General features: G+C 37.8%; 1 protein-coding gene across 4 annotated transcripts in view; it reads right to left on the bottom strand.

Moving 5' to 3' along the window:
• The window catches only part of DCC (DCC netrin 1 receptor), a 1,203,097-nt gene that overhangs the window by 379,026 nt on the left and 809,381 nt on the right, over positions 1 to 14,690 (bottom strand). The gene's annotated exons all lie outside the window — the stretch shown is intronic.

Raw genomic sequence — 14,690 nt, 5'->3', positions numbered from 1 at the left:
AAGAGGGCCATCATCTCTAGGATTTTACAAGGTTGGGGGCAGTTATTACTGTAGAAAATATCTGAACATTAGTTTTAATATACAGTAAGGCCACACGATTCCTGACAAAAAATATCACTTACTATAAAACCTTCTTTATGTATTAAAAAAATTGTAACCGATTTTTTTTTTTTTTTTTTTTTAGATGGAGTCTCACTCTGTACCCCAGGCTGGAGTGCACTGGTGCAATCTTGGCTCACTGAAACCTTCACTTCCAGGTTCAAGCAATTCTCCTGCCTCAGCCTCCCAAGTAGCTGGCACTACAGGTGCATGCTACCACGCCTGGCTATTTTCTGTGTTTTTAGTAAAGATGGGGTTTTGCCATGTTGGCCAGGCTGTATTGAACTCCTGACCTCAAGTGATCCACTCACTTCCGTCTCCCAAAGTGCTGGAATTACAGGCATGATCCACCGTGCCTAGCCCCATGTTGATTCTTTAAAATATTCATTTCATAGTTAAAATATGTTTCATAGTAGAAAAGACACAGCCCAAGTAGGTGTACATACACTGACACAGAGTTTAATAAAGCACTAATTTGGAAGTCAAACCATGGAGACCTCAATATTCTACAACATCGCCACAGACTTACTTGTATTCATAAATGTTTTCAGTAACCAAAAAGTTATCACAAAACCTTATCCCTGTCAGTATATGTCTACATGTCTACACTGTTCTGATACAATTTTTTTTCTGCCCCATCCTCCCTAGTAGCTGGAATTAGAGGCACACAGCACCACACCTGACTAATTTTTGTATTTTTTGGTAGAGACAGGGTTTGACACCATGTTGGCCAAACTGGTCTTGATCTCCTGACCTCAGGTGATCTTTCTGTCTTGGACTCCCAAAATTCTGGGATTACTAGTGTGCACCACCTCTCCCAGCCTGTTCTGATACAATTTGAAGTAGCTTATTTGTTTTTTAAGAGCACAGAAAATTAAGAGCAGATATTAAAGGTTGATGAAAGTTAACACAAAGTAGAAGCAGTTTTTATGAACTCACCTACCAGCAAATAAAATGAAAGATAAAATATTCTATAAGAAATACAGATATAAAACTGCACCTCGCTTCTAGAATTCACTGTATTTAAAGCAGAATTTAATCACTATTAGCCATAGGAACAACTCTAAATTATCCACAATTAGAAAACTCTCTTTTCAAATATTGGGGGAACTAATAACATGTAAGAGAGGCTTCCTATTAAATATGTGCAAGCATATTTTGTAGTGTGTGTCTGCTTGAGTGTGTGTGAATTCATAATTCATCTTTGCTGTGATAACTCTGTTTTTTTCATGTTTGTTAAAGTTCCCAAGTCGAGGGAACGTGTGTTTCATTTTGACAGGTGGTCTCTAGCCACAAATCGTAGGTACCCATTTGCTGATATACAATCTTCAAACGGACTTTTGTAGCTCATTTTCCCTAGTCTTTATTAAAGTTAGTCTTCATTTTTTCATTCACATTGTATAGGGACTGGCTGAGTCATATTACTGCCATGAATTAAACTTCTGCTAGCTAGAAAAATTCATCTGGGGAATGGAAATACCCCATTTCCTAATGGTTCCAGAAACGTTATCCATTTACAATACTTACTAGCTATATCGAGAAAGAGAGATTTTAAAGAATGAGGGGGAAAAAGTCATTGAAAGTTATTTCTGACTCCATAGGTTCTCTATTTCTTTGTAGGTAAAGTTTCGCCTTGCTCTCCTGATCAGTACAGTATTTGAAATAAACGGAAGACTGGCAGTGAGTTAGTCAATCTTTTATAGCAGAGTGGTAAGGGAGGGGAAAAGATTGATGCCTTGAGATGGAGTGTCTGTCTCAAAAATATGGGTGATATTAAGCTTCTTGACAAAAACCTTTACTTCCACACATCACAGGCAGCTGAGACTAACACACTGGAGTGAATTTATTCTTTCCCTCTCCCCTAGCCTGCTTCACCTTCTGGGCGATATTCATGTTGTCCTCTCAACTGTGCAGTCCAGAAACCCGAAGCCCATCCCCTATTCCTGACTCTCCTTCACTCACCGCATGCAAGGCTTTCCCGCTCCTGAACATCTCATAAATCTACCCACGCTATTTCATCTCCGCTGCCATGCTTACATCAGCACCATCATACTCTCTCACTGGAATTACTACAAGTGTCTCCCAGCTCCTCTGTCTTTCTTTTTTTTTTTTTTTTGAGACAGAGTCTCATTCTGTTGCCCAGACTGGAGAGCAGTGGTGCGATCTCAGCTCACTGCAAACTCTGCCTACCGGATTGAAGCAATTCTCTGCCTCACCCTCTCCAGTAGCTGGGATTACAAGTGCCTACCACCACGCTCAGCTACATTTTTGTATTTTTAGTAGAGATGGGGTTTCACTGTGTTGGCCAGGCTGGTCTTGAACTCCTGACCTTATGATTCAGCCTCCTCAGCCTCCCAAAGTGCTGGGATTACAGGCATGAGCCAGCGTGCCCAGCATCCTTTGCTTTCCTTAAACTCACCTTCCTCAAATATATTTTCTTTGCAGCATCCAGAATGAGCTTATAAAAATAACAAATCTGGTCATGTCATTCTAATGCTTATTTTTCCTCCACACATCCTCTTCGGGGCAAGCTCCAAACTTCTCAATTAGCTTGCTGGCCTTGCTAATTGTGGGTCTTGCTTACAGTGGGTCTTGGGTGGATTTCTCCATAAACAAGGCTTTAGAAAAGGATTTTTGCGCAAGTACTATATTTGGGAGATAATCCCAGAAACAGCAGCAGGGAATCAGGAAGTGAGACAGGGTAGGGAGGATCCTATCTGAAGAGTGAGTTAACTATGCAGTTATCGCTGTGGGAAACTAAAGGGCAATCCCATTGGGGACTCTGGGAGTCCTTACAGGACATGCCTTAGAGTTATCCATCCCTCTGGATAGCAGATAGGGGTATTTATCATCCTACCAATTCTCCATCATTTGTTGAGAGTGATTCTGGGGGCTTTGCCTTTCTTGAACAGTGGCCTAGTGTGTTCCCATAACAATGCAGAAAATATCTTTGGGCAGAGGCTTGCAGGGGTCCACAGTAAGCACCATTCAGCGGCTCTACTCACTCAACAAATATTCCAACAGCTCATATCACCTGTCCTCCTTGTCTAAGTGCAGAGGAGAGAGTGGGAATAGCAGATGGAGCCATTGTTCTCATGGCGTGTATGTGGAAGCTCCTAGGGTTCTTGATGCTTCTGCATGAAGCATGTTCTCCTCATGCTGAGCCGCTTGTCATTCTCCAGGGCTTTCACAGAAGCAGATCCCACACCTTAACAAGTCCCTCACACTCATGTGTCTAACTCCTACTTTCCCTCTTGGCTTAGTTGAGGTGTTGTTTCCCCTGGAAAGACTGAAAGTATTTGCAAAATATATAAAAGACAAGGAACTCATAATATAAAAAAGAATGTTTTAAAGTCTATAAAATAATAATCTTATTGAAAAGCGGGTTTCCACTTGACAAATAATGCAAGAAATACACATTAAAATAAAGCCTGAAAAATTTTATCAGAGGCTACTTTAAAGAAGGTGAGTATCTCACATTGGCCAGGGTGTGGTGCTCTCACAGGCTCTCAGCTGAAGTGGGTGTGAGCACTACATGTTTAGAAGCAAATGTGGCAAAGTCCTTTTAAAAAACTTCATAGCATTAGGCCAAACATTCTTATGTCTATAAAATATTTTAAAAATAGCAATGCCTTCTTCATCAGTACATCGATCTGAAATAATAGGTAGCACATTTACTCAAAATGTAACACCTCTATAACCTATCAGTTTTTTAAAAATGGGATCCTTACTAGATTTTTTAGAAAAAATGTCATAAACATATAATTAATGATAACTTGGTAAAAGCTTTTTGGAATTTTCAAGAAGTTAGACAAATAAGTTTTATAAAAACAAGAGGAAAGTTTTCAAATCTTTTTCCTCCAAGAGGACCTCATTCCTACATGATGTCAGCATCACAAACCAGTTGGCATCTTCACCCACCCAGGGAGTGCCAGGGAGGAGGGCAAGGGACAATGGCAAGCAGATAGAGGCTCCTCCCTCTTTTCTCCTCAGGCTTCAAGGAATGTCTCCCCACAGAGCTGGTCTAGACTCAGATGGCACAAAATTCAGAATAGAATTCATCACGGACTCTTTACCTCAATTTAAATAGGCGCTATATTAAAGGGGAGGAGCACAATTTTAACAAAGGAATGGCTTCTTATCTTATAAAGGGGAATTAATTTTGCTTTTACTAATCCTCCATGCTTTCTCTCAACAGTAACTTGCCTTGAAATAAGGTCTCAATAAAGAACCAATCAGGACTTCTTTTCTTTGCTCCTGGAGGCCTAATCTCCAGTCTGGCCCTAATCTCTCTGGCCCATTACTGTTGCCATAGCTACAGCTTCTTTATCTGTTGTCATGGAGAAGAGGAGGTGAATTTGCCACACTATAACGACATAGTCTTTTTTTTTTTTTTCTTTTAAGGACATCTTTAAAAATTTTTAAATAATAGCCAAATCCAAAAAAGCGTGATAATTTTTATAGATAATGAAAAGCCAAAGATATAGCTTGGAAGCCAAAAAATAATAACAACAACATTTTGATTAGGTCCCCTGCAATAGCCTTAGTAACGATGATGCTATTGGATTAATTTTTTAAATAAAGCTTCAATTTCTCTAGATACCAAAGACTTTTCTGTCACATTTTATTATACAGTGCTTATGAACATGAATTTTTATCTGAGCTTATTAACAGTTCACTACCTTCATTCCCTATGAGGTATATGAAAGAGGTATTCATAAAAACAAAAATATTTAATTTACATTAAACCTCAAACAAGCCAACAGACCTATTTCCTTGTTTCATTCCTCATTCTACTCACTAAAATATTACAAATGTGGCCACCAAATCAGCTAGCTGCTTTATTAGCTGCATCTCCTTTATTAGTCTGCATCTTCAACTACTTAATAAAAATAATGTACAGATATTATCAGTGAAATAATAAAAACAAATTTCTTAAGAGCAAACGACTATCTAAATGAAGATATGGATAAACCTAAATTAAATTTTTACAGTTCATAAAGTTATTTGACAAAATCATCAAAAAAGAAGCATGGGTATGTATAATTAAAACTTAACAATGAATCATGTTTTTTCTAAAATGTTACATTATTTTCAATGTTAAAAGAATTGTGACATGGTAGTGGATTAAACACTTCAGACATACTACGAAATGTAGGTTTTATAAAATAGTTATTTGAAACCAGTTTTTATCTTGTTAATATAAAAGTTAATGTACTCCATGAAATCTCATCAAATAATAATCATTTATTCATTTGTTGTTTAATTGCCAGATAACACTGGATGCTTTTATCCTGTACAACATATTACCTTGAGGCATATATACATTGTGAAATGGTAAAACCTACTTAACTAACAATGCATTACCTCACACACATAAAATAATGTATTGGGTAGGTACATTTTGGATAAAATTGAGTCACAAATATTGATGGAATATCTACCGTGTTCCTACTGTTATGCTTGAAGCTGAGAATCATTTATTTTTAAGCCCTCAGTTTTGACCTCAGAGAACTGGAAATTAATTTGAGGACTCAAGGTGTACCCATGTAACATGATTGAAAAGTTAGAGACAGTCACTTACTTACAAATGAGTTTCATTCTAAAGTTTGGGCAGAAAAAGTTATTTAGATATTAGAACACATCTCATTGAGTGATTTTGATTTCTATTTTGTTTCCAGATACTTATTTAATTTGTACTACTGATTAACTATCATAGTAATAGTGTTATGAAATGGAATCATACCTTGTATGTACTCTTTAATAAAATGAATTTATACATCCAATAATTAATCATTCAATGGTAATTGAAGGCATGCTGTGTGCAAGGCACTGAGTGAGATGCGGTTCAATCTATTTCCAGTTCTCAGAGAGAAAACCAGCTTGATCATTCCCCCACGCAGCTTGGCTTCACCCTCCAGGATGCATTTGCTACCACCTCCAACATTACTCCTTCCATAGCAGGTAGACTTTCTCAGTTGTCTTCAGCATGGGGTCTGAAGGATCTAAACCTGAAAGGTACAACTGAGGGTCTCCAAGAGTGAGGAGCTCCGCTTGAGGGGTCTGCAAAGGCTTGTTTCAGAACAGCCTCTTTACTACCTCCCTGTTCTCCATGCTGAACTTGCTCAATTCCATGAAGACTTAATGCTTTCACCTCTGCTACTTTTGTGTGCTGTAAACTGAGCTGAAATACCTTCCTCCAATTGCTTTCCTGCTCTGACATGGGGGCCTCTTTCAGGTTTCAGTTAAAGTGTCACCTCACTGATTTCCGACCTGGCTTAGGCTCCTCTATGTGGGCGTTCACAGAACCAGGATAAGAGGAACTCTCCTGTCAGGGCACTTTCCTGTACTCTCAAGGATCTGGTTATTTTTGTTGTTGTTGTTTACCTATTATAAATTGTATGCTCTGTGAAAGAAGAGGCTAAGTCTAAACTGCTTATCACTTTAATCCTGTCACTATCACAGTGTATGTTAGCCATATCATAGGTATGCATTAAATTATTGCAGGGTCCAGCTAAATGGAAGGCTTTGCACATTGGTGAGATTACATTAAGACTTTCACTAGAAAACTCCTTTTCAGAACTCTGTAAAATGTTTGCTTGAGAATATGTGCTGGGAGAAAACTGAGCATTACTGCAAACTAGTTATGTTCGTCATCATTAATTTGCAGATAAATTGCAAAGTAGAATGAAAAATCAAGCTCAGAGGAAGGTTCCAAGGAAATCCAAGTTTGGGGTGAAAGCATTTTATTTTGAACCAAATGGAGAAGGGGAAATATATCACAACCTGCTCTGTCACAGCTTGTCAGTCTTTATCCCTAGAGGAAACTCTGGTGGCAAGCTTTCTACATTGTGCCAAACAATTTAGGTGTGTCATATAAGGATGGTTCCTTAGGGAAATAATTCTTTCATTAAGAAGCAAAAAGGAAGCTTGAGAATTTGGTTTGGACTGACCTTGCATCCAGAAGGGGACCTCGGGTTCTGTTCTAGAAAGTGTGATTCTTATCCCAGGATTATACATCAAAGAGCATGGCCAAATAAAGGTTGTATGCTAAAAAGGATTTCCTGTGGCCACACAAAGAGATAGGCTGAGAAACAAGTTCTAGGAAGTATTTTTGTATCAGCAGCAATAACTATAGCTCTCAGAGTTAGAGCTCTTTTCAGACAAAAGGAGGAGAAAAATATTATCTGATAAATTGGCCAACCAATACATGTATAACTAAAGGTTTTATGCTCAGATCTGTACATTGTAGGTATGTAAAAGCATATATCATATGTTTTTAATAATTTATTTCTAAATTGTTTATTTAGGAAAGTGTCTTTTAAAGAGTTTATCCAAAATGCAGCAAGGACCACAGGCAGCTTGGCAACGTGGCTATGATGTCATGTATGCAAATATATATAGATTCGACTAGCAAACTGCAATGAAATGGTACAGACCATGCTCCCTACTCCCAAACATTGTGACTGTGTTATTTGGAAAGGTATTTAGCTTCTCTGGGCCTTAATTTTCACATTGAAGATGGATAAAAAATATTTAGTGTTAAGTTAAAAAATATTAGTGTTAAAAAACAGAGTTGTTAAGTAATAACGAAAAATGGAATCTAAGAGCTGCTTATCATACCTAGCATATGATTTGTATTCAATAAATGGCTATTATTATTATTAGCCTATCTTTAGATCTTGAGAGCAGAAAGCCTATTTCTGCTGGTCCAGTTTTTTGATGGCTGACTAGAGATGTAGGAACTCTCGTTGAATGGCACTGGGAAGTTTTGAGCAAAATCTGGTAGGTCAAGTAGGTTGAGAATAAACATGCGTCTTCTGTGGAAGGAGAGTATATGGTCACTTCAATATCCTTTTCTACTTAACTTTTCAGGTTGCAGAGAAACATGCATCATTATTTTTCTTTTTTTAAAAATTTTATCATTCCATATTTCTGCCCCTATAAGAGTTTACTTCATTTCAGGTCTCTTTCCTCTCTTTGTATTTTCTTACTAATCATTGCACCCTTTCCATCTGTCACTATTTCAAGGCTTTGTGAGGCCACCTTTAATCATCTTTCTCATCAATGTCTCTTCCTGGCATCTTTCCCCAACTACATGAGAGTTGTGCTTCTACCCAATTGCAGTTCGCTTTGTTTCTCCCCTTTCCCTTGAGTTTATGTCATTGAATTCCTAGTCATTGTTTATCCACTCTCCATGCCCAGGGACCCCAAATGTGCCATTTCAATCATTCCCTTGTCACCAGAGCTTTCTCTGGGGATAAAGACTGACAGGCTGTGACAGCTCCCTCCCACCCCTCATATGCATCACCATCCTTTCCCTCATCCCAGCCATATGGTGCTTTGTCCCAGGCTGGCAGGCAATCCTCTCCTCTGCCAGTGAAGAACATCTAAAGAACACATGTGTTGCTGATATAGATCAGTAAGTCAGCTTTAAGAAGCAGTGCTTTTTCCCTGCAATTTCCTTTGGTGATGAGACACTACTAAAGTAAAATAGCTGACAACTTGTGTTGTTAAGGAAAAAATAAACAACGAAATCGATGCTAGGACGTTTACTTTTGTATGTGTGTGTCAAACAACTAAATGTTTCCAGTAAGAAACTCAAGTAAAGATACCTTGAAGGTAATACAACTTAAGTAAGAAGAACCAAAGGTTTAAGCTACTTTCTTTAGTAATGTAGGTTCTTTTAAGAGCTGCTTTTATTATTTTGGGATACTAGGCAACTCATTAAAATGACAAACGACTCTGCTCATACTTGATGGCTCAGTAAGTTAATATGGCAAACTTACAACTCTTCTTATAGGACTTACAATAAATTTTAAAATAATTTACTTAAGGATATGGTATCAGGATAGCTGTGAAAATGCTCATTTCTAAGAGATGCTCATTTCAGTCTAAAAAAAAATGATCTGAGAATCAGAGGTGCAGCATGACAGGTTGGCTAAACATTATGCTTCAGATAGACAGAATAAAAACAGGTATGTGAGGTGGCACCACAGGGCAAGAAAGTACTGGCTGTGTATGGCATGGAGGTTTAATAAGTACTTACGTGCAGTGCACTTGGTCCTAACCCCTTGCTAACCATGTCTAAATTCTATAGCCACCAAAACAAACTAAAGGGGAATAAAGATGAAGCAAATAAAAGAGGGTATAAAACTAAGATAAATTATTACTTATTTCAATTAAGTTGATAGAAGTAGAGTATTACGCCAATGTTATGAAGTCACTGCAAAGCAAGAAGAGGCACAATATGAATACAAAGCATGTTTCCTTACATTCCTATTTGTTTTTAGGTTTGACCATCTAGGCCTCTATATTTCTAAGAGAGACAAAGAAAAAGACCCTGACTACTTCTATTCTAGTCCTCATTCTGAGAAGCAGGACTGTGAGCATGTAGTATTGCAACCACAGCTGAGTCATCACTCATGCAGCTCATTCTTTTTCTTTCTTAATATATTGCCATGAAGAAAATGACAGCTAAGCTATCAACCACAGAAGAGGCATATTGACCTGAACGTAGTACTTACACTGTAAATCTATAAAGTAGGAAAATAAAAACAATAACCTCCAGAATGATTGATTAATAAAACACATTTTATAATCACAAATTATGGCTGTGCATCAAAGCCAGTATTTCCCCAGTCACTCTAAAAAGAACGATGTTAATTCCTCCAGAAAAGATGGGTCTCTGAAAGTGTCTTGTTTAATTTTAGATAATCATTAAATGTATTATTTACCTAAAGACCCAAATTGATTTGAATTATGGTTGATCAATTTATCTATTAATTCAAAATATAACACAGCACATGTGGAATACTAAAATGTAGGATACAGACATTCATCTAGCATTAACAAATTTATTTAATTCCTTGTTGCTATTGTAGCTGAGGTAAAGCATATGTTTGGCAGGTATTTACATGTTCACTTATTCTCATGAAGATGTAGGAGTTATATATGATCAGTGACTTTTTTTTTTCTTGAATAAAGTAAATGAATTCTAGAATTGGCTTTGTAGACAAGGCTTGCTGTGAATTGAGTGTTTTTGTCCCCTCTACACTTCTGGTTGAAATGTAATCCCTATGTAACAGTATTAGGAGGTATAGCCTTTGGGAGGCAATTGAGTCTTCAGGGCTCTGCCCTCAGAAGTGGTATTCATTGCTCTTATAAAAGGGCTTGATAGAAATTTTGCCCTTGTTTTTGCCCCCTTTATTCCCTCTGTCATGTGAGGACACCAACTTCCTGCCCCATGGAGGATGTAGCCACAAAGTGTCATCCTGAAAGTAGACAGCAGCTCTCACCAGACACCCACACCTGCTGGTGCCTTGATCTTGTGCTCCCAGCCTCCTGGACTGTGAGAAATCAATTTCTGTTCTTCATAAATCACCCAGTCTGTAGTATTTATTTTATTTTCATTTTTTGGAGACAGAGTCTTGTTCTGTCACCCAGGCTCGAGTACAGTGGTATGATCTCAGCTCATTGCAACCTCTGCCTCCCAGTTCAAGACTCAGCCTTCCAAAGAACTGGGATTACAGGTGTGCACCACCATGTCCAGCTAATTTTTGTATTTTTAGTAGAGACAATGTTTCATTATGTTGACCAGGCTTCTCAAACTCCTAGTCTCGAGTAACCCACCCACCTTACCCTCCCAAAATGCCTGGATTACAGCCATGAGCCACTGCACCTGGCCCAATCTGTGGTATTTCGTTATAGCAGCACAAGGGAATATACTGTCTTCCAGTTAGTGGTTAGTTAAATACCTTCTAGGTGCAGATATTTAAAGTCACTACTTAGGCTCTATCATGCTATGAAGCAACAATAGCTTCCATCTCTCGATTTTCCTTCTTCTTTTTCTATCTATTTACCTCTTCTTACTCCTTGCTTTTTCTTCAAAAACAATTCATCCAAATTTGGGACAGAATTTGGAACTCAATGACAGGTTCACTATCCAGTTCCAAAAGTAATAGCTTCATCATAGTCCACTTGGGCTGCTATAAACAAATATCCTAGACTGAGTAATTTATAAACAACAGAACTATATTTCTCATAGTTTTGGAGGCTAGCAAGTCCAAGATCAAAGCATGACTATCAGAGTTGGTGTCTGGAAAGGGCTTCATAGATGACACCTGTTGCTGCCCCCTCACAGGGTAGAAGGGGCAAAACAGTACCTTAAACCTCTTTTAGAAGATTGATCCCATTCATAAAAGCAAAGCCCTCACAGCTTAATCATGGCCCAGCAGGACCCATCTCTTAATACCACCACAATGGGAATTAAGTTTCAACATGACTTTTAGAGGGTCACAAACATTCAGACCATATAGCAAACTGGCTGTAAAGACAGCATAATAAAGAAAAAGATGAGAATTCGAAGATAAAAACAACAAAATTTGATATGACCTTATTATAAATTATTCTGTTCTTCAATTTCTTCCAAACTTAAAACATTGTAAAAACATCCCTGTTCTCCCACATGACCATCAAGACACAAACACAGTGGATGATGCTCATAAAGTAACTTGAGTCCAGTTAAATATAGTCTCAAAATATAAAGGAAAACAAGTAAACAAGTGGCATCAGACCCTATCTTGACTATTTCACCAACTTACTATATATTGGGAATGCAGACGTGAATATATGTTTGCTATTTGATATGGTTTTGTGGGAGCTACAATTCAATCTCATCTTGAACTATAGCTCCCCCAATTCCCATGTGTTGTGGGAGGGATCTGCTGGGAGGCAACTGAATCATGGGGGTGGGTCTTTCCCATGCTGTTCTCGTGACAGTGAGTAAGTCTCATGAGATCTGATGGTTTTATAAAGGTATGTTCCTCTGCATAAGCTCTCTTGCCTGCTGCCATGTAAGATGTCCCTTCCTCTTCCATCATGACAGTCAAGCCTCCCCAGATGTGGAACTGTGAGTCAATTAAACTTCTTTTCTTTATAAATTATCCAGTCTTAGGTATGTCTTTATTAGCAGTATTAGAGCAGACTAATACACTATTGAAATGGGAAGGCAGTTCTAAGAATACGGAAAGACCAGAACCCATGACAAGAAACGCTGATAAATATGGCTGTATTGAAACAAAGCTTCTACATGAGGAAACATAATAGGTGAGATGGAAATGTGAATGACAATCTGAGACATTTTCCATATTATTAAGAGCATTAACATTCCTAATATGCAGAGCTCTTACATTTCAAACTATTCAAAGAAAAAATGATGGTAAGTAAGCCAGAGTCAGAAAAGATAATAATAGAAAGGGTCAGTACATGCACCTTTCATTTCAGTATCTTTGAATATTCTATTGTAATGTCATCCTCCAAGTAATTATTAATTCCACCAAAGAGAATTATTTCACTATAATAAATGTCAACATAAGAATACAAAATACTGCGGCCTTCACCTTCAAAGTATGAAAATTTGTTAAGCTTCAAATGGGTGGGAAACAATCACTCTCATACCTTTGGCTATTTAAAGCAAAAAATAAATTACATAATATATTCATAAGTAAATATTTTGACAGAAGGAAAAAGTTACCTGTATAGAGTTCAGAACTTGATACCACACTTCCTGAAACATTTCAAAATTACTAACTATAACATGTAGTTTACAATTCTGCAGCTACTCCGCAATAAGCATGAAGATAGGGTTACAAAACCTAACTCACTCTGGTCTCTGGTTTCCTGCTGCACTAGGGTCTGAACACAAACCATAATATGATATTTAAAGAAATTCTCTAAGAGATGACTAGAAAATAAGGTTAAAAAAAAAAAGAGAGAAAACAACAAAAACCAAGATGAATCAGAGGTGACTTCACTCAGTCTGCCGCCCAGGTATGTCATGAGCCAAATATGTGAACTATCTGTTCTGGGGTCTAATTATTTTCAGTAGAGGTAAGGGATAGGAAACCTGGAGGTTGTAGGAGCTTTATTCTTAAACTCTTCCTGGGAAATCAACCCGTATTCTCAAAAGGAGGAGGCAGTGCTATACAGCTGTCAGCACACTGGCTATACTGCCTTCTATAACTGCTAGAGTTGTTATCATGTTATTAACAGAGAATGTGGTACAATCATGTTAGACCTTAGTCAAAAAGTTGATAGCAGCCATTAAAAAGAGAGGTGAGGAGGCTTGGCAATGGGCTAGAATGAGATACTTGTTTCCAAAGAAAAGACTAAGGAGATTAAAAAAATATTAATTTCAGAGTAAAACCCTGGCCAACTCAGCCACTACTTAGTAAGTGATAAAAGCTATTGGCCTTAGGGATGGCATGTGGCTGTCACGTATCCTTGATATTACATGGCAAGGAGTATAATCCCCCTTTGTGGTATTTTTTCCAAAAAGAATACCAGTCAAAAAAAAAAAAAAAAAAAAACTTCGGCTAAACCCAGATTGGGATACCTGATTGGGATCCCAGATTGGGATACTTTTCAAGACAGTCAAGGTCAAGAAAATCAGGGAAAGACAGAAGCTGTTACAGAAAAAGGAGAGTGGGAAGACATGACCATTAAATGCAAGGAGGTTCCCTGCATTGGAGCCTGAGACAGAGAAATGATATTAATGGAAAATCTAATGAAATCCAAGTAAAGACTGAAGTGTAGTTCACAGTAATATGGCAATGTCAGTTTCTTGGTTGCAACAAATACACACAGTCATGTGAGATAACAGTGGGAAAACTGGATGAAGGGAAGGATCTCTGCTGTATTTTTACAGTTTTCATGTAAATGTAAAATTATTCTACAATACATAAAAATGTTTATTTTCAAGAGGAGTAGGGACTATTCCTTATAGTTGAAGATCACCCCTAATGTGATTAACACTAGTTTTGTCCAAAAAACGTAGAAAAGACTTTATTAAGACATATAATAAAAGGATGTTTATCTATTAGGAGTACATCATTTGTTTCTGTGTAAAAAACTTATTTAAAAAAAAGGAACAAAGACAGTGTTAAGTTTTAGGATTCTTACTGTGTTTGTAGCTAACATCTATCAGCCAGTATGAAAAGATTAATTCTAAAGGCTGGAAAAGAATGTACACCACCCTACTTCCAAACACTGTCCCAAGAGAGGAAGCTTGCAGACTGCAGCCATCAATCTGAGAAGTGTCATCCACCAGAGCATTTATAATTCATGTTGATGCTTTTGTATCACCTGGCATCAGTCAGGCTATGTGTCTACTTTGTATTTCATCCTAGGGAGTAATGCATTGGATTTCAACTAAATTTCTGTGTCATTCCATTTTTCAACTCAGGTAGCAGGTAACAGCTAATTAATACAATTAAAGGTGGCAGCGTGGGAAAACAGTTGTGCTCCAGTGGGCACAGTGAATTCCCAGAGGGCATGAACTTAGCAAATCGCTAGGCTTGCACTTAGGGAGGATGTAGAGAAAGGAGTTCAACATGTGGGCATGATGTTTTTTTAGAGCATATGGACATACCACAGGTAGCTTGGTGTTCAGTGTGCTTCCCTGAGAAAGACTGGTCTCAGTATCAAGGAAGACAAGAAAATGAAAAGTAATCATAACCAGAGCAATACAATTGAAAATTGTGGGTGGGAAGCTTCCCTTTTGCAAATACACAACTATGGAGAGGGGAGAG

This window comes from Sapajus apella, unplaced genomic scaffold (genome assembly GCF_009761245.1).
Source record: "Sapajus apella isolate SASKATOON/1434 unplaced genomic scaffold, GSC_monkey_1.0 scaffold109, whole genome shotgun sequence".
NCBI classification, from domain to species: Eukaryota; Metazoa; Chordata; class Mammalia; order Primates; family Cebidae; genus Sapajus; species Sapajus apella.
This window is presented reverse-complemented; position numbering and strand designations above follow the sequence as displayed.